Source organism: Gymnoscopelus microlampas, assembly GCF_963454915.1.
Source record: "Gymnoscopelus microlampas genome assembly, chromosome: 9".
NCBI classification, from domain to species: Eukaryota; Metazoa; Chordata; class Actinopteri; order Myctophiformes; family Myctophidae; genus Gymnoscopelus; species Gymnoscopelus microlampas.
In genome coordinates this window covers 35,961,709-35,983,204 of record NC_139946.1, presented here as the reverse complement: position 1 = coordinate 35,983,204, position 21,496 = coordinate 35,961,709, and the positions used below count along the sequence as shown (strand labels likewise).

The window sequence follows — 21,496 nt, the reverse complement described above, 5'->3', positions numbered from 1 at the left end:
GTTCGCATTATTTGTCTGCGTCACTTTTTCTTCTCCTAATCATCCTTAAATGCTATCAAGCTCTTTATTGTTCACTCTTTCTCTATTTTCATTTTCTCTTTCCTTCTTAAAGAGGTCACATGGCCCGAACCGCTGGCCTAACGGTCCGGGCACCTAGGCTCCATTGTAGCCTGACAGCGTGTCACGGGACCTTTGCTGTGTGTCACTCCCTGTCTCTCTCTCCCCATTTCCTGTCTATGTACTGTACACTATTAATTTAAAGAAAGCCTCAAAAATATCTTAAAAAAAGAAAAAAAAGAAAAGAGGTCACACGGCTCACATGGTTAATTGGCAGAATGAATGTTGAAAAGGAAGCATAAATAAACAGCCAACTTTCGTTGCCACGAAGCTCATCCGACCGTAACCACATTATAATCCCATTTGGACCTGATGCACACCGTACACAACAGCTGCTTACATAACAAATTAATCCAGAACATGATTTTAACCACTTGAACTAATCCTAGGCTAGCGGACCAAATACAGTAGCTGACCCCTGTCAACTACGTGATAGAGGGTTTTAAGTGGTTAACACATAGTCAAACATTTAAAATAAAAACCATTGCCTAGTTTTTTTATCAGGCTACCAACGAGTTCCCATAACCCGAGCTAAAACACAGAGCCACCACAGAGACTAGAACTTTCCTTTCCTAGCCTGATAAAAGGTTGACCCTGGCCTGGGAACTATAACCACAGATAAGCTAGCCAAGAACTGGACCAACGTTCCATGTTCTCAGCCCTCCTGAAGGACAAACAAGTTCCCATGAATCATACATCCAAGCGAGACAGTTTGGGAAAATAAACTAACGAAAAAATCTGTTGCATTGAAACAATTAGCACATTCCTGTAATCCTGCTGAATCGTGCTGATAAGACTGATACATTTGACTAACATGCATTTTCTTAAGTGTTCACTTCAACCCTGTATACTTCATTGTACGATAATAGCGAAAATAGCCAGTAGCCTATGCAAGCTTGTAGCAGAGAGAGAGACAGAGAGTAAGTGAGTGAGTGAGTGAACAAGTGAGAGACAAAGAGAGAGAAAAAGAGAGAGTGTGAGTGTGCGTGTGCGTGCGTGTGCGCGTTGTGTGAGACAGGATGATGGTCACACATCTGTAATCTGAAGGCATGATTATCTCAGCAGGATTACACAATAATCAATCTAAGGCACTGGTCCCTGCCTGTCACTGTGCTAATCCTATAGAAGGAAGGCTCATTCTGCATGTCAGCGCATTTCCCCCGCGCCATTCATGGCCTGTTAATCGCCTGATGGCGCTGTACGTTAAAAGTCAAAGGATCTGCCCTTACACTGCAGCAAAGCAGTTAATTCAATGTCAGTCAAAATGTGTGTGTGTGTGTGCGTGTGCGTGTGCGTGTGCGTGTGCGTGTGCGTGTGTGTGTGTGTGCGCGTGCGTGCGTGCGTGCGTGCGTGCGTGTGCGCGCACACGCGCGTGCGTGTGCGTATGTGTGTGTGTGAAAATATAAGTTCCAACACAATACTGTACATTATATAGTGTTCCTTAATAGTAGATGTGCACACACACAAAAATGACAAAATGACTTCAAAATTTGGAATAAGTAGGTCGATGCCCGTTGGGAACACATGCCCCTCTGGTTATGCAATATCCGTTGTACCTGTCGTCAGAGTACTTAGTGCAGTCCCCATTATCATAGTACTTGGGTGCCAGTCTATGACATCAGTACTATGACTGTTGTTGCTGCTTTTGTTTATTTTTGCTTGTATCTCTCTGCCTCTCTGTCTCTTCCTTCCCCTCTCCCTCTCTTTCTCTTCTTGTGTGCTCATTAAGTTAATGTAATCCTGTGAATGTCCTCAAGCATTGAGGGATGATGCATACACATATGGGTGAACGTGTACTTACTTACGTGCGCGTGTGTGCACACGCGCACACACACACACACACACACACACACACACACACACACACACACACATTACGTAGCCTAACGCACACATGGACACCACGCAGGCATGCGTGCACGATTTCACGCGTGCACACAAGAGGTCCACTACTTCAGAGCAGTGGTCCTGATAACTGGATAGAAAGAAACAGAGAGAGAGAGAGAAAGTAAGAAAGAAAGAAAGAAACAAAAAGAGAAACAGAGAGACGCAGAGAGAGAGAAAGAGAGATAAACAGAGAGAGAGAGAGAGAGTAAGAGAGAGGTCACTTAAGGCTAGAGGTAAGAAGGGAGACAAGCAGCTAACCAGCATTTAAGACAGAAATAACCCTAAGAGCCAGGGAACACCAGAAACAACCCTCTCTCAAACCATGGGTGTGTGTCTGTGTGAGTAATGTGTTTTCAATGTTACTGAATGCATTATGCACACACTCACACCTTTCCTAGATTAATGAACCAAGCCAACATTAGATCACCCGACACATACAGTGCTGAAACAGAGAGGTACCGCTGTAAAGATGGGGATGTATGATTGATGATGTGCGATGATGGTGGTGTGTGATAGATGATAGATCTTTTCACAATAAACAAACAGCAGCCTACATCATAAACAGAATGCAGACCAGCTAGAGGCTCTGATGCACAACAATCTACACCTCTTTTCATCCTGTGTTGGTGAAAATCATATTCAGCAAAAAAATAAATATAAGGCTTGGCTTGCACGTGTAATATTGAAAACAATGAAATAGGCGTCCTGGACAATAACCATTTGCCCATGCCATGATTAGTGGCAAACTGGGTTTGTTAATTCTATTTGTGTCCGCATCCCTAGTCAAACCGTCAGTGTAAATTTCACTCAGAGAGTGTAGTCTACAAATGGAACCAAATGGGTCTATTTACTTCCATTTGTACAGCACACTCTCAGAGTTAAATCAACACTGAGTGTTTTACTGTGGATTAAGCCACAGATGGCATAGTCTTCCGCAAAATGGTTTGGGACAAATCCGGCATCCTGGTATACGGCCAGAAATGTGGGCTGCATGGAGAGTCTGGGACAGCTTAGCAAGTGGCAGACAATGCAAAGCAGCATCATCACTATATGGTAAACAAAGCATTAGTGGTTCAGTATTTTGTGTGGCATGACACAGGCTACCACCACAGTGCGTGTCGGCTTCAGCAATCCACATGGGAAGAAAGGGAACTGACCACACAAGGGGACTGAAACTCTGTAGGTTATTGCACATAGACAGTCCTGATGGTGTTGTAGACACAGATTCATGCTTTGCATAGTTTGGCATAATGCAGTGTTGGGCAAGTTACTTTAAATTAGTAACTTAGTTACTTTACATTAGTTACTGCATTATGAAGTAAGTTACTAGCTACTTTTGCCTTACTTTTTTGCGCCAATAATGTATCTATATTTTTGTGTGCACAAAATGACAACTCTCAACTTTCATCTACTATGCTCACTATGATGAAAAGTACCCAGAAATCAGTCTTTCTGGAGCAGACAGCTCAAAATGATCGGGAACCCACATCCATGTAAACGTGTTTGCTTGTTCCCATCAGGAAGATTCAGCAGGGAGAAGAACTAAGTTCGATAGTGTGTTCCTCTGCACTTCTGGTGAAACTCTATCATGTGAAAGTGACTGGCAACTTCATGTGTATGAAGTGAGACACATGCTCGCTTACACCCTCTGACCAACTGTAGGGCTTAGCAGTGACAGGGAATACATGTGTGTGGGGGAAAATTGGGAATTGGCATAACAACTCAAATTGGGAGAAATGGAAAAATATATTGAGAGAAAAAAAGAACATGGTCAATAAAGGGATTCTAAAGAGGATGGACCACTGACCATTCAAGCATGCGTTTTCATGGGAAATGCCCTTTCTAACTGTACATGGTAGGAAAAACACAGATCCTTGTGGTGAAGTCGCAGAGGAAACACATTTATTCTGGGACTCGAGCCTGTGCTTGGAGGCAAGGGCCTCATCAAAATATTAGACGGGTGAGTGAGAGAATCTGGAGGTGGTTGCAAATCAAATCATGATGAGCTGAGCTCCAAATATTAACACATCAAATAAGATCGCCTAAAGGCATCCTGGGATGCCGATGTATTCGCCCTCCTTTCCCTGCCCCCGCGATTAATGATTTTCTCCTCTTTTCTTCTCCATCCATGATTCCCTACCTCAGGACATACTATCTGCTTCCACCCTTCACTTTTCTCTTTCTCCGTCTCCTGTCCTCTCCCTCTCGGTGAATCTGATTAACCAGGTGCAGAAGGAGAAACTTTGAGGTTTCAGGATTCCACCCACTGCTGCTGACTGACACAAATATCTGGCTGGGAGGCAGGCAGACAGGCAGATATGCATACGGACAAATATGTAGGACAAACAGGCAGGTTGACAGACAGGTGAGAGAGATAGCTAAGAAAACTGGAAAGCCGCTGACAGGAGTTCTGCCGATATTCTTTCTCTCTTTCTCTTCATTTGCCTATAGTACTCTCCTCCTCTACAAGGTGTTTCTGCAACTGACGAATGGGCGAAATAAATTGAAAGGAAAATTTCTCCATTTCTTTCCCTGTCACTTATGTTACCCTTCGCTCCGTCAGAGTTGGCACCAGATGTGTGGTCTCTCTCTTGCTCTGCAACCACCCCTACCTCCGTTTCTTTGTCTCTCCTTACAATCTAGCTAGCCCTCAGCCTCTTCCTTTCCCTGAAACTAAGATTCTATCTCACTCTCTCTTCCTGCCTCATTTCATCCCTCCTAGATCTCCAAGGTCTAGATATAGACTGCAACTTTTTTTTACTTCTAACTTACACATTAACTGCCAAAAACGTTTAAAAACGTCTTAGAGAATTTAGCTGTTGCCTGCCAAAAGTTATTCAAAACGAATTAGGAGATAACAATTTCCAAAGATTTGCAGCTCCATTCACTTCAATGTTGAAAAATAAACGGACAAACAATTCACATTGTTTTTTGGTTTAAAACTACTGGTTTTTGAGCTATTTTCAAACATCACACAACACCTGAATCTCCTCAGAGATTAGCAACCATCAGGGGATCAATCATACTGGAGGAAAAAAATCTGTGGCTACTTGAAAAGGTAACACAATCGTTAAAAACCCTGGCAGAGGCTACAGACTGCTCTAGAAAAACTCTGGCAGTCAATGTATTAAGATCTAGCACAGTGATTCGCAAACATTTTCATGTCAAGGACCCCCAAATTGAAAAGAGTTTGTGCCCGGGGCTCCAATAATAGAATATTTTTGTTGCTAGAATAGATTTAGTACAGTACATCATTCTACAACTGTCTACACTTGGTGGGTAGATAACAGTGGAGAGAGTGAAACGTATAATTTGAATACTTATTCTTATACATTCTCTCATTGGGTTAATAGTGGAATTAACCACATGAACCCTAGCGTCCCTATTCTGGGTGTCATAATAAGCAGACATTTGGCAAACATAGGCAAACATTCAAAACAAAGGCAAAACGGAAGCGGGGATAGCAGGACAACCGCTTTATTTTCTACTCATTTTCAGCGCTTCCGATGTACAGACTGTTAGGCCGAAGCATTTGAAAATTGTGAGCCGACAGTCTGTCTCGAGAGACTATACCTGTCAGCGCCGAGATTCCTAACTAACCGGCACTGTGGATGTGGCGTTTCTGATCAGCATATCAGCAATATTATGCTGACAAAAATGTGCAAGTGTGCTATGTGACAGCCATATCTAACTAGCAAATAGAGAACCACATAGACTGGATAGTGCACAGACTGAGACGATTAATTGCATGCTGAAATATAATGCAATCAAAGCCTGATGTCCCTTTTCATTAGGTCTACCTCTGTTACTGTGTGTCAAACTATAGGGAAACCACACATTGTGCTGCTGGGCAAGTGACTCAAAGTTACCTCCTTCTAGAGGCAAATATATAACATGCTATGTGTCCCTAACTGTCTCGCACGCTTTCTGTTCATCCCTCCTTCAATCCTTAACCACATGGGCATGTTATAATTGGCAAACATTCAGTGAAAGTAGGCAAACATTCAACAACAATTGCAGAAAAGGAGAGCAAGCTCACATCACAGGGCTGCCATAGCTCAGTGGATAGAGGCCGCCTGGGAAACAGAAGGTCCCTGGTCTATGTGTTGAAGTGTCCCAGAGCAAGACACTTTAGCCCCTAACTGCTGCCCCGTAGCGCTAACTGCCCCTGACACTTAGGATGGGTTAAATGCATCATAACACATTTCACAGTGACAAATACCTCAAAGCGTGGACTATAGTATTATTATTAACACGATCATGAGCGTGGCTATTTTTGACTATTTGATTTGGTGTAGGGGTAAAAAAGGAGGGGTCCAAGTATAAACCCCTGGGGGACCCCAGTAAGTGAAGTATACAAGGGTTAAGCAGTTAAGATACAGGACAGAGAGCATCGTGTGCAGGATCCCATCAGTCAAGCAGAATCCTACCTACAGTACATGGCAGGATGAAACGACTGTGCTGAATGGGAATCAGAGGGGGGCTATCTGCTATCTGATTGGCTGGCATGGAGAGCTGTCTGTGGAGTTAGTTACTGGGGAGAACTGGGGGGGGGGGGGGGGCTAAAGAGAGAGGAGAGATAATGGTGTGGTGTCAGCAAACAGACCCTCAGGTGGAGGATATACGTAGTCTATATATGGATGAGTAGCGTACGCATGTGTCTAAAAGGTTTCACATTATTTGTCCCTGAGACGCATTTCAAATTGGAGTCTATTATTTTGTCCATGTCCTCATCATGATGCAGTTCTCCAAGTCAGCAGCAACCGCAGGCTGACTAGTTAGCTAAGCTTAGGTACAGATGTACAGTGTCAGCAACCGCTGGGCCCAGAGTGGCTGGATATTTAAGAGAGATATTAAGATTTAAGACATGAGGCGAGTCATGAATAGTTTTCCATGAAGCGTTCACTTGAAATTGGCTCATAAAAAGAAATAATGGTGCTTGCAGACTTGAGAATGATGTTGAGTTGGTTATGCAAATGTTATTCTCTCTTATATAGAATGGATATGAAACCTCTACACGCCTTTATACACATTTTCTAAGGTCTGGAATGAAACATTATATCAGACTTTTATTTTCCACATTCATTTAATAGTAAACAAAATATTTAACAAAATATAAGATAGTGGGGTCACGTGAAATCTTAGGGTTCATCCGACAGGTAGCATGAATGTGCTTAGCAAGTGTAATGGTAGAGAAGCTCTTTAAAAATGTTCATAGTTGTTAACCAAAACTCATTAAGAATTAATTAATTGATAAGAAAATGCTCTATTTACCAACTTATGTCTGCTGTGTGACCTATTAAAATGAATTTTGTTTTCATTATAAAAAGATATTTATTTCTATATGCACAAAACCAGTATAACGGAGGATTCACTTATATCCTAAGCTACCCCGCAATGTTTAGCAAACGGTAGCCTGACTTTGTAATGAAAATAAACAAAAAATCAAATAAATGATAAATAATATAAAATAATCATTTAACTGATGGTATTAATTAATTGCAACTGTTGTTATTGATTAATGTTATTGGTTATATGGTTGATCATCGACATTCCTATTTAATGGCAATCTGCCGATTAGATTCTGAGATACCTTTGGTTGAAAATTTGGCCTAAGGGTGGTGCTAGAGGAAAGGCCATGGGGAGCATGAAGATGCACTGCAAATTCCATGGCAATCCAAGTAGTTTTCATTTTCATGTTGTTTGGGACCAAAGTGGTAAGTGGCCAAATGGACCACCATCGCCATCCTTAGAACCCACATCGCTAAAATGGATTATCAATAAATAATGTAATACAATACATAAATAGGTTTTGAGAACAATTCCAACTCTCAAGTCCAGAGTACAGTATGCATTCTTCAAGCAAATTATCCTGCCATGATGGTTCTTGTTAGGGAGGAAATTGGGTGCGTCGAGGACAGAGATTTTCTCAGTTTTCTTACTGTATGTCTTACTATTATCCATTCAATATAATCCATTATTTCTTATCTATGCCATTTGTCTTTTCCATGGCTGTCTGATTAAACATAATTAACATACCCAGGCTCATCTATGTCATAATTAATGTTCATAACCAGAAAACAGAATATCTGTGCATACAAAAGAGCAATTCTGTGGAAAGACATTGCGGCATTCCCATAACAATAAAAGATTAAAGCTGTTAATGAGGTTGTGCAGTGAATAGACATGGGGACATGCAGTAAAGAGCCTGGGAGTGTAGATGTGATTGTGAGAGAAGTTATTATCAAGACTGGACCATTTTTGGGAGATATGGACAACAGTGTAAAAAAGAGATTTCCAGAATATTCACAATATACCGGTTACAGTATGTCTCCCATTGAAAAGTGAAAGAAAGGGACAAAACGGTATAGCCTTTTCTATAATTAAGAGCCATTCAAATTGTACGTTGTTGCATCTTAGAGATCTCAATAATAGTAATGCCAAGTATAGATTTTTTTTCCTTTTTTTTCTTCAAGTAAAGAGAGGTGTGTGTGTGTGTGTGTGTGTGTGTGTGTGTGTGTGTGTGTGTGTGTGTGTGTCAAAACTATCCCACACAAACTTTGAAAATCATAAAATGATTCTTTCGTCAAAGCCAGTAAATGAAATACCAAAATTTACAGCTTGTAGATCTGCTACAGTATTGTAGGTGCATAACACCCATGCACAGCTAAGTATAAATCAGGCTTAATATCTTTCCACTCAAACAGAGAGCGTCTCCTTTCAAACCCCAATGGTTCTAATCAGCCCCCCGCCCACAGGAGTGGCCCAATTCTCTCACAACTTGCTACAAAAATCCCTCATGAAAAACTATATAATCTCCTACCTTTCATTTTCAACCTTCACATGTGTCTCCTTCTCTAATAATCAAAAAGTGCTATATATTTCATCTCGCAATTTACTTCCGGATGGTTCGTTTTGCACTTTTTTTGCCACATCGGTCACGGGAAAGAAATAAGCGCTGCCGTGGTCTATGGAAACGAGCCCAAAAGTGCACCCAAATAAGCCCAAAATCGCTTATACAAACAGTCAGACCTGGCAACGCAGCCTACGCCAATCATGCGTGAGAGATCTACAAGCTATGGGGCAGAGACGCCACCGTATCTTAGCAACAACTACAGCGCTCACTCTCATTGGTCGTGTCACGCTAAGAGCAGTCTCCAGACAATGGCATCGCAGACAGCTTGCTGTTACTGCTGTAGCCATGACAGTCAGTCCCAGCGACGACGGACAGGGCGCTGTGATAGCTGCCATGTCGCTAACGCTAACGTGGTTGTCATGCCTGCAGCGGCTGTGCAATCACTTTGTCAACAATGCACGTTCGTGTGGTGAATGTCAATATTGCTGCTCAGTTAGTCCATTGTAGATGGTGTATGTTTGTGTGTGTCTTCTGGAGAACCATGTAGCTCCACAGCAACTACAGTAACTAACGTAATGGCAGGACCGCCCCGTGCAACGCATGTTAGGCTGCATTATGGTCATGTAGTAATTTCAGATAATTTCGCTCCGATTACAGCAGTGCTTATCAACCCTTTCACGCCGCCCCCCCCCCCCCCCCCCCCCCCCCCAAATAAACGTACTTGATCTGGGGACCCCCCCATTCTGTTTGACTCCGTTCCACAAGTACATATTGTGAAAATAGCCGATCTACAAGCTCAAAACGCCTCACGTTGAGAGGCTTTGTAAGCTTGTAGATCGGCTATTTTCTACATGACTGCCTCTTTCTCACATTCTTTGACAATGTGGCCCATGTTTTCATAGTATAGTTTGTTGACTACTTTTGTTGCAGAAATGCTCATTTCCTTTACTTTCCTTTTTTTATTGTCTCCGCCAGGCCGAAAGGCATGGCGCAAGACTATGTTTCACCCCCTGTCCGTCCGTCTGTGACAGCTAATCTCTCACATCGTTGACTTGATCGCAGCAAAATAACAGCCCGATGAGTCAGTGAGAGCTGAATAAACGAGGTAAAATGTGTCAAAAGGAGTCTGTACGGCTGTCGATAAATGAACACATGACGTCGGTGGGAGAGGACACATTGTGTCTTTTGGACAAACAGCAGCGTCGTGCTGATGTTTGTTGTGTGAAGCAGCTTAATGTCAGAGTGTTTGTGTTGGAGCGCCTCAGTGCGGCTGCAGAGTTCATGTGCAACCTCTTCCAGAGAGAGACAGAGACACTAGAAACTCTGCTGGGGAAAAAAAACACTGCTGGGCATTGACTTTCATATGGACATTGATCTACACACTGCAGGTATATCTGCTACACACACAACATCAAACTACACACTGCAGGTATGATGCAGCGTTTGCATTACAGCCAGCATGCCAGCGTAGTTCCCATATGGTTTCAAGGTGGGCTAAACCATATGGACCCCATGTCAGCAATGTCAGCGGCATCCACTTCAGTCCCAACTGCGATGCCCATGCAGGCTATAAGTAGCTTCTACCTGGCCCTTAGGTGGGCCCCAACTACCCATGTTTATGTGGGACCAAGGCGGGTCCTACCTGGGTTTGCCCATGCAGGCTTTAACTGGGTTCTACCTGGGCCCTAGGTGTACCCTAACCAACCACAGTGCAGTGCCCATCGCTCCAATTGTTGTGACGTCAGGGCTCTCAATACTGCACATTGGTGGAGAAGGAGGGGCCGCAGGGCGACCGCACACATCGCTGAACCAATGGTAGCCCACGGATGTTTCCTCTGGGGATTTACAATCTGCCCCTCTATGCCACATATCATCCGCACTACAGGGTCTTCACTGACCGAGCCACGGCCCCACTGACCCTCATGACGCTACGCCACTTATATGAGTTGCCAAGTGGCCGCGGGCGCTACGTGGGCGTGGCCGCGGGCTAGACGCGAGCCCCCGCGTAGCGGGGGCGAGCTTCTAGTTAAAGCAATAACAGCAGTTGCAGACAGAGCATTGCGCACACACGCGCACACACACACACACACACACACACACACACACACACACACACACACACACACACACACACACACACACACACACACACACACACACACACACACACACACACACACACACACACACACACACACACACACACGAGCTAGAGGAGATACAGCAGACAGTTGAGAGCACAGATCAGGGCTCATTAAACCCTGGTCAGGCAGCAGCTCCTCTGAGGTCAAACCCACTCTGACTTACACACATTAACAATGGATCTGAAAGACACACACACACACACACACACACACACACACACACACACACACACACACACACACACACACACACACACACACACACACACACACACACACACACACACACACACACACAGACACACAGACACACACACACACACACACACACACACACACACACCCTATATCTCTCTCTCTGTGTGTGTGTGTGTGTGTGTGTGTGTGTGTGTGTGTGTGTGTGTGTGTGTGTGTGTGTGTGTGTGTGTGTGTGTGTGTGTGTGTGTGTGTGTGTGTGTGTGTGTGTGTGTGTGTGTGTGTTACAGTATATGAGTTTTTGCCACGCCAACCCTGCATACCTGCACTCTATCTGGTATGGACGGACACACACACACACACACACACACACACACACACACACACACACACACACACACACACAGAGATAACACTGATATACTGTACAGCGGCACAGCATTCATCATCATGTTGATCTACCTTCAGCCGAGGTCTATCTGCATTCCTGGTCTGCATACAAAACCGTTTGTCTGTCTGTCTGTCTGTCTGTCTGTAGTGAACGGCTGCTTGATGAGATGGGAACAACATCAGATACCAGTAGCTTAGCTCAGGTCTGCAACCAAACATGCTCTACCATATCCACGCTGCAGGGTGGAAACCTCATACAGTATGTCCAAAACCGTTACTTTAGGATTCAACAGCAAAACAATAGCAGATCGAATTGCGACTCATTTTGAGCTTCTAGATCTGCTATTTTTGCTACCCTTTGACACTGTATGATGAAGTAGGGCTTTCATTTACGGGGAAAAAAAACTATAAAAAGTTGAAATATGGAGATAAGAGGTTTGTGCCTGACAGTAACGATATTCTCTCTCATACCTCTTTCTCTCCTCATGTGTCATCGTTAGTGTCAGGACCACGCCCACGCCCTCATTCCAGAGATCCTCATCTTCAGCCTATTAACCTTACACACCTGTTCCTCATTAGTCCACTCCTATATACAGTATACCCCCCTCTTCCACTCTATGCCCCGGCAGTATTGTTTGACTCGGCCGTAGACAGGTAGACACTAGCAACTCCACACGGTCCCGTCCGTGTATGCCCTTGTTTATTGAATCTCTGAACTTTGCCTTTGACTACATTTTTGCCTTTCCCACTTGTACCTTGCCTGGACCTTATTAAACACCCTTGAAACCTGCACCTGCATTCAAGAATGTCATTACAGTTAGGGGTGCAACAGTTAATCCAACTAATCCATTTAATCCACTATTAAAAATATCAATAATCGATCATTTTAATAAAGCAATCAATTAATAATCTATCAATATTTTGTCAATGTCATTATATGCAAAAAGTTAAAAAAGGTCAAATATTTTAAAATAGACTGAAAATAGCCAATCTACAAGCTCGCAGGGTATGTAGATCTGCTATTTTCAATTATAAAAAAAAAGAATCAATAGAATAATCGCTAATAAAATAATGGATGGTTGCAGACCCGTTCATCGCTGTCTACTTCCACTTGATCTATCTGTCCTCACCTACCTCCCTCCTCTAATCAAGCCCTCAGGGGAGATGTTACCACCTGACTCACACTTGGTTGCTCACTGAAAATAGCCGACCTACAAACTCCCAATGTGTTGTGCCACAAGGCGCTGCGCTGTGTGAGCTTGTAGATATGCAATTTTTAGTATGTGATACCGGCGCGCAACCACTGCAAGTATAAATCAGCCCTTAGAATCCCCAGAATGCCATTATCACCCTAGGCCAGAGAGGGAATGGAGGTGTGTGTGTGTGTGTGTGTGTGTGTGTGTGTGTGTGTGTGTGTAGCGAGAGAGATGGGAGAGAGGAATCGCTTATGGATGGGATCCATAAATGTTTCATTAGGAGGGTTGAGTTGTCCACTAGAGAGAGCATGCATGTACGTGGGGTTGTCCTGAGCACAGAGCCTGGGGAAGCAAAGCACTGGCATGTTTCACTGTATGAATTAGAGCCAGATGTAAACAGGAGGCATGCAGGATCACGCACAAATACAAGGGGGCAATAAACTTTATTGCACTTTGAAAATATAAACTTGGTGAACAGGCAGGAGAGACAACTGATCCTAGAGTCAGATTCACAACACAGACTGATTGCCTCGATTCAGAATGAAAAAGACTAAAGGGTGATTTATACTTGGTTGCGCTTCAGTGTCACGCACCAAAAATAGTAGATCTACAAGCTCACAATGTGCCACGCTGCGGCGCGTTGTGAGCTTGCAGATCTGCTATGTTTGGTGCGAGACACAGAGCGCAACCAAGTTTAAATCAGGCATGACCGGTCAGTCATATGGAACCGAACCACATATGTAGATGGCAGAAACAAGTTGAACGCTCATTATGTGGAAACTCGCGTTGGGTACCAGCCCAGAATTTGAAAACCACCTCCGACTTTTGACTACAGACAATTTATTCAAACTCTGCCTTTGTGTCCGGTTGCATGGAGGCGAACACAGTCATCCACACTGACACATGACTGCCAAACCACAGTCCCTCTTTGTCACCCACTATGTCAGCAACAGTAATGGGATGCAATGTAAACAGCAAACCACAGTCACTACAGTGAGTGAGTGTGTGTGTGTGTGTGTACATCAGTCTGCCCTGCACACACAAAGACATATCTTTGGTCCCAGGAGAATGATATATGCACACACACACACACACACACACACACACACACACACACACACACACACACACACACACACACACACACACACACACACACACACACACACACACACACACACACACACACACACACACACACACACACAATGTTATTCAGCACGTGCCCCAATACCTTTTGAATCCATACACACTTTTGAAAGATTTACAGACCTGCAAAAGCATTCTGCCAGCAAGAAGTTATTTTAACACACTCTCAAGCATGTGTGCCCCCCCCCCAAACACACACACACACACACACACACACACACACACACACACATGTGCACACGCACACCCACCCCCCCCCCCCCCCCCCCACACACACACACACACACACACACACACACACTCCACTTTTATTTATTTTTTACATTGGGAGGGGTCTTTTCCAAGGAGACACGAACAGGAAGCTCTTGCCTCCCAAGCCAACCAATCACAAAATAGTACATCTTGGTAAGGGGTTCCATTAAGGAAGTCCCACGTTCCCTCTGGCCCGCTCCTCTCAGGGCACACTGTGTTTTTTCCTGCCTGCTAACGCCAGGAGCACATTAAAGTACAGTATCACACGGATACAATAAGGGAAACAATGTTAGGATGAGCTAACGCCATTGTTCCTAAAAGTCCACTCCCTGAGAAAGGTTATGTTATGTTACTTCAGCTGTGGCCAAGCAGCAATGTGGGACCTTAATATGACCCGAAGAGCTGGTTAAAAACGTTGGCTATTCCTTTCCTTAACCTCCCCGGAGACCTTATGCTTAGCTCCTTGAATACACGTATAATAGAACTGTCACCCGCAGTTGAAAACCAAAACTAGTGTATCACCCCCTGGCTGGCTTTCAACAAAGAACAAGGCATGTCCTTACAGTCTCTATGGTTCTTCTGTCCCCCATGACCCCCCCCCCCCCCCCAGCTGTAGGCCACCTCACTGAACCCTGTCCAGCTAATCTCACCCACACAGACGCCCACCATGGGAACGCTCCACAAAAACTAAATGCTACAGAAAATGCTATAGTAACAATGCAGCTGTAGGGCATACAGTACGTTGATATTTTTCAGAGCCTGTGCTGGTTGGTTACAAGAAGATAAAACAGGGCCCACACATACAAATGCTTATCTAACATTTATAGCTGCTATGTGATGTTATATCGACAAAGTTCCTATACACAGACTAGAGTGTTCATTTAATTCTTAAAGGGATAGTTTACCCCCAAAATGACTTTTTTCCTATCGATTACTAACCCATGAAGCCTTGAATTCATGGAGATTATTTTTGTTTTTGTCGCATTCCTAAGCCAATTATTTGATGACTGGCGGAGTCTCAAGGAGTCTCCATTGAGTCTCCTCGCCAGTCAATAAATTATTGGCTTAGGAATGCGACAAAAACAAAAAGATCTCCATGAATTCAAGGCTCCATGGGGTGTGCAATTGATAGAAAATAAGTAATTGTTTGGGTGAACTACTCCTTTAAGGGCTTTACACACCGGGAGTGTATACTTTGTGCAATTAATTTGCAAATATTTAAAATAAGCCATTATTACATCCACACAGAATATTACGCCCGCGATAAAGTGACATAATGTTGTTATTTTTGTGAATACATCATCTCAGACCCACCATCCCTCCAGGCTGTGAGGTATGCGTACACAAGGCTATTGAGTGGAACTGAGTGTATGAGATCTACACTCATCCAATCCAACTCCACATCACAGCATTATCGCTGTTTTACAATTCATCGGAGAGAGAGAGAGAGAGAGAGAGAGAGAGAGAGAGAGTGTGCGTTCATTTCAAGCCCAAATCTGGTTAACACCAGTCACCTACATACATTTATAAATGTGACAACATACCTTGTGCATCTATGGCGCGCATGCATGTGTGCAAGATTAAATTGCATATCGTTTCAAAGGTTATGTAACCACAGTCCTATGATGGCAAGTTACATTAGTACTATAACTGACCACATGAGGATCACCAAATATTGTTAGACTGACTTCATGAATAGTTTCCATTTCATTGCATTCAGGTTTCTAGGTTTCCTAACTTTATCATTCAACATAATGTATTAAAGTGGCATTTAGAAAACTTCTAAAAAACTGTATCCAACAGACACATAAAATCACTATGTTCGACTATTTACAATTTGTACTAGAGGGAAAGCAAGAGAGAGAGAGAGAGAGAGAGAGAGGGAGCGAGAGAAGGTAGCAGTTTGACGTTATTATGTGAGACAGTGTAAGTATCATTATAAGAACATGCCTCCTGGCAGAGATTTGCACTCTACTGAGTGCACCTGTCTAGTTAACAATTTCGGTCTGCTGAGAAAGAGTGTGAACCAACTGACCTGCACACTAAACTGCAATGGTCATAATAAGAATAAGAATATGGTGTCCTCCTGGGGTACCAATGCAACACAGGTATGAATCCTGCCATGAATAAAGAAGTGTCCTCCAGAGCTATCACAACAAAGCCTGTTACTGTCTTACTAACAAGAAAATATGGGAATTGCCATTTTGAATTGACAGCGAGCACAACAGAATACCAGACACATCGCTGGTGATGAAAGGCGTTCCCAAACTGTGTGTAGCAACGGGCAGGTGATGTATTGGTTTTTGTAGTGAAAAGCACACTGCATTCGCAGTGAGGGTACAGAACATACTGTACAATAGACTGCATTGCTGTCGCTGTAACCATGAAATTCTCTTATATACAGTATATTGGCTTTATTTAACCCATTAAGACCTGAAGCCGATTCTACATGTCTCCTAAATCCCAACAGTATTCTGAAAAAAAAATAGCGCGGCACTCGGTGCCGTAGCCAAAGTGTAAAATAATGCTTTTTAGCTCAAATTAAAAAATGACAGATGCGTTCCAGGTCTTAATGGGTTTAACTCGATATTGAGGGCTGGCCTTCATAAACAATTATGTTGAGATGCTCCGGCCATACAATATTCAATGAAGTTTTTGTGGTACATGTTTTGCAAAGAAGGTTGAACGCAGCACTGTAAGCCGCTAGATGTATACTTAGTTGCTTATCGTCGTGTCACGCACCTAGCAGATCTACAAGCTCACAACGTGTCACAGCGCACCATTACGAGAGCTTGTTGTAGATCTGCCATTTTAGGTGAGCGACACCGGTGTGCAACTATGTAAATGCCAAGCCTCAGATTACAAAAAATATCCCCGTATGAAAAAAACAAGTTTGAAAACCACTGAGGCACTGCAAATCACAGTGACAAACTGTTAGGACTGCATCTCCTCCAGCAGGTATGCCTATCGGCACAGTGTATCACACAACGGGGAGAAGAATGACTGAGTGATAACACTGGGAGACATGCAATAACACCTGTGGTAAGGCCACCCGGAGCTCAGCCCCCTGCTGACATTAATAGAAAAGGATACACACTCCTTGCTTCAGGGTGCCGAAAAGCAACATGGTGCAAGAGAGCTGCGAAATCATAGTGCAGTAGAGGAATAGTGTGTCAACAGAAAATGAGATTAGTAGTGCAATCCCTAGGCGTTCACTCAGTTGTATCGCGCACACACACACGCGCGCGCGCGTGCGTGTGTGTGTGTGTGTGTCCAGTCCACGCCTGTTTATGCAGATATATCTATGTATACATTTGACTGTGTACTTATGGGCATGGTTTGGGCATGCTTGTGTGTGTAAGTATGAGCAGGCACGTGCGCATGAGTCTGTGTGTGTCGTGTGTGTGTGTGTGTGTGTGTGTGTGTGTGTGTGTGTGTGTGTGTGTGTGTGTGTGTGTGTGTGTGTGTGTGTGTGTGTGTGTGTGTGTGTGTGTGTGTGTGTGTGTGTGTGTGTGTGCGTTCTCAGAGAGGACTTGGTCTTCTTTGACTGGCAGACAGAGACTTTATATGCTTTCTTCCCTCAGATATAGCAGATAAGAAGCCCCAAAGCTCCTTACAGCCGTGAAACATGAGAAGAGCAGCTTCTTACTGGGGATCTGGTGGAGATAAAACAATACAAAATCCATCCAAGTGTTGCTGTAGCAAATGCCCTGCAGGATGCACGCACGCACGCATGCAAGGACACACACACACACACACACACACACACACACACACACACACTACGTCCCTATTTCCTTCTTACGTGTTCTGTTTCATTTTAAGACCTTATCGTGGATTATTTTGGCTTGATGGAATTTGAACACCCCTACCCCTTCAAGCAATCACACACCCAATTAGCCAAACGCATGCATGCACACACACACACACACACACACACACACACACACACACACACACACACACACACACACACACACACACACACACACACACACACACACACACACACACACACATACACATATTCACACTGTGTGGGCACACAAAGGCATTCCCAGACAAAGGCACAGGTTTCAAGAAGCCACAGTGGGCGAGTCAGTGAATGTTAACTTCTGGACAATTTGGATGTGGGAGAACTAGGCACCTAGCCAACTGTGCCAGGAAGCACTCTGGTGTTGGCTGGCCAATCTCCTCACACACAGAGAGAGAGAGAGAGATTATACCACTGCCTATCTATCTGCACTCTAGACTGGTGGAAAGTGACCTGCGATTTTCCAGCAGTTCACAGACGTCATGCGCAAGACACGACGCACACAATATGGCACTGTGTGACAACTCTCTGCCACGCCATCTGTTCTGATCCTGTGTTGTTTCTTAGCTGATCGATGTGTGACGCAAGCGTAGTTTTCCAATATTGCAACTGTGGTCATCATGTAGACAAATATGTTAAGAAAGTCAAAGGAAACAAAATAGGATCTTAGTATGAACACAGTAAAATCCTGGGTGTTACTTAATTGAGAGTGTAGAAATCCCTGTAGGGCAAATGTACAGCAGGAGAATGGTTGCGACCGTAGGTCGCACTTACTACAGAAAGCTGCTCCAGGTGTCCGTCCGTCACTCCGTCACTCCGTCACACACGTCACACTTTTGCCCTGCTCACATCTCCGCACCCATTGCCCCGATCCATGCCACATTTTGCACACACACTCCTTACCTGCCAAACTACACCCTCCAAGGACCCCCGGAGCTCCAGGGACCCCCAGCTGCCTCGGGGACCCCCAAGTGTAAAAAATGAGCACATGTGGACAAATTACCAAATGACCACCCCAACGGGGCTGCTCACGGGGCATTCCCGGGGACCACCCACTCCTGGTGCTCCAGAACGGATGCAAAAGTGGTGGCGCCCCCAGTGGAGGACCCCCTGCCACTGCAGCTCACATAAAATGCCGTAACTCGGGGGCTTGCCCCCCACAAACAATCCCTCCTTTCCCCTATAAACACACTCTCTCTCCCACACCACACACACACACACCAACAGCTCTTGCCTGCACACCTTTGCTTTTGGTCTGCCATACGACTGCTGAAACCTTCCCGCAGCTTTTCTTTCTTTCAGGACTTCGCCGTTACAGCCCTCTTCTGTATACATGTGACCTACGGTCGCTTATCTCCCGATTAGGGAGTCTTACTGGTATGGTTAGTTGCTCATTTGACAAAGTCCTACATGAGTGCGTACGTGCGTGCGTGCGTGCGTGTCTGGGGAGAACTCTCAATGAAAGAGCACTAGAGTCGCCATGCTGTCATGCTCACTAGAGTGTTCACAGCTTCTGGGTGGGCCTAGTGTGTATGTGTGTGTATGTGTTGTACATGTACCACTACCTATATAATAATCCATCAGATTAAGCCTCTAAGCCTTTCCTATATAGTACTACCTCCGGAATGGAGCGATCAGCTGATGAAGAGAGGTCACAGTCACAAATAGTCTGGTTTCAACAACAAGACCACACAGGGGAACCATGATCTATGCCAGGACATGATACACTTTACTTTATGATCCTGTTCCCTCCCAGCACCAGACGGTTAACTGAACTTTGTATCTATCTATACATTTGAAGAATGCATGTATGTATGTACAACAGTATGTCTTTATGTCTGTCCTTCGCATATCTTGAGAATTGTGAGTCCGATCAACTTCACACTTGGCGGACCTGCTGAGGACCCACCTGTTGAGTGTGAAGTCAATGGGATGAGAGGTTTTCAAGAACACTGCAAGCAGCCATACCGCGGTTCTGGACAATGTTGCAAGCAGCACTTCCGGTCCGAGAGCCAACCGAGAGCCAAGCAAACGGCCTGTTCTGAACGAACGGGTATGCATTCTGAACAGGCCACGTCCTCGATGCGTAGTGCACTAGTTACCGGTAATTCCATTTGGTTAACCAATACCTTTCATTTCTCTTTTTCATCGAATCAAAACCCCATCCTATCACGCACACGCACACTTGTACTGATATATACTTTTGAGGACTTTTTGACTAATTTCCATTCCATTTCCCCAACCTTAACTCCAATTCTAACCGTAACCCTAAACCAAAGTCCTAACTGTAAATCAGACTCAAAGTGAGGACCAGCAAAATGTCCTCAGCTCACTTTCTGTGAAAGGGGGTACTGCAGGCAAAAGAGTTTGAGAACCACTGATCTAGCTATTCCTGTGAGGACAATTGACTATCATAAACATGGGAGCACTGGTACACACACACACACACACACACACACACACACACACACACACACACACACACACACACACACACACACACACACACACACACACACACACACACACACACACACACACACACACACACACACACACACACACACACACACACACCAACATGTAAACATGTCCCATGTAGAAGAACGGCTGGCCTTTAAATGCTGTACAGCTGCGGTTACTAGCCAGCCAACCATGGCCAATTCTCTCTGGCAGAGCAATAACCAAGATGAACTGTGAATACACTTAGACCATAAAGAGCACAGAGAGGGGGCTGGGGGGGGTGGGCTGTGGGAAAGAGCAGGAGAGAGAGAGAGAGATGGGAAGAGGGATGGAGAGAGAGAGATGTGGGAAGAGGGATGGAGAGAGAGAGAGAGAGAGAGAGAGAGAGAGACGGGGATGCACTCTTGCAGCGTGACAGGGCAGTGAGAGAAATGTATGCAGACCACAAAGGAGCAGCCAAGCGCATGGTGCATGCATGAGCATTCCAAACAAGACTTCATCTCTGTGTATCTCTTAATCCTACAGTCTTCTGGCACTGTTTCAGCAGTGTGTAGCATCTGAGTACGTGTGTAGCATCTGAGTGCGTGTGCGTGTGTGCGCGTGCGTGCGACTGTGTGTGCATGTGACTGTGTGTGCATGTGCACACATTGTATGTGCATTTGTGTGCATTTGTGTGCGTGTGTGTGTGTGTGTGTGTGTGTGTGTGTGTGTGTGTGTGTGTGCGTGTGCGTGTGCGTGTGAGTGTGTGTGTGTGTGTGTGTGTGTGTGTGTGTGTGTGTGTGTGTGTGTGTGTGAAGACCTCCAGCTGAAAGTCATTAGTCAGGCCAGTAGGGAAGTAATCTCAAACATAGCTCAGCCATGCAAGTGCTAGATGGAGGGAGACTGTATGGAGAGAAATGGAAGAAAACCCCAACCGACGACAAACACACATTGTGATGCCTGTGAACTTACGATAACGTATTAAAGTAGGCGCATTTGTGTAAAAGAGGGGAAGAGGCCAGGACAACAAATGGGTGAGAGATGTCCTTCACGA

At 44.6% G+C, this 21,496-nt stretch overlaps 1 protein-coding gene across 2 annotated transcripts in view; it reads right to left on the bottom strand.

Moving 5' to 3' along the window:
- Window positions 1-21,496, bottom strand: part of kank4 (KN motif and ankyrin repeat domains 4) — a 90,660-nt gene that overhangs the window by 68,424 nt on the left and 740 nt on the right. The gene's annotated exons all lie outside the window — the stretch shown is intronic.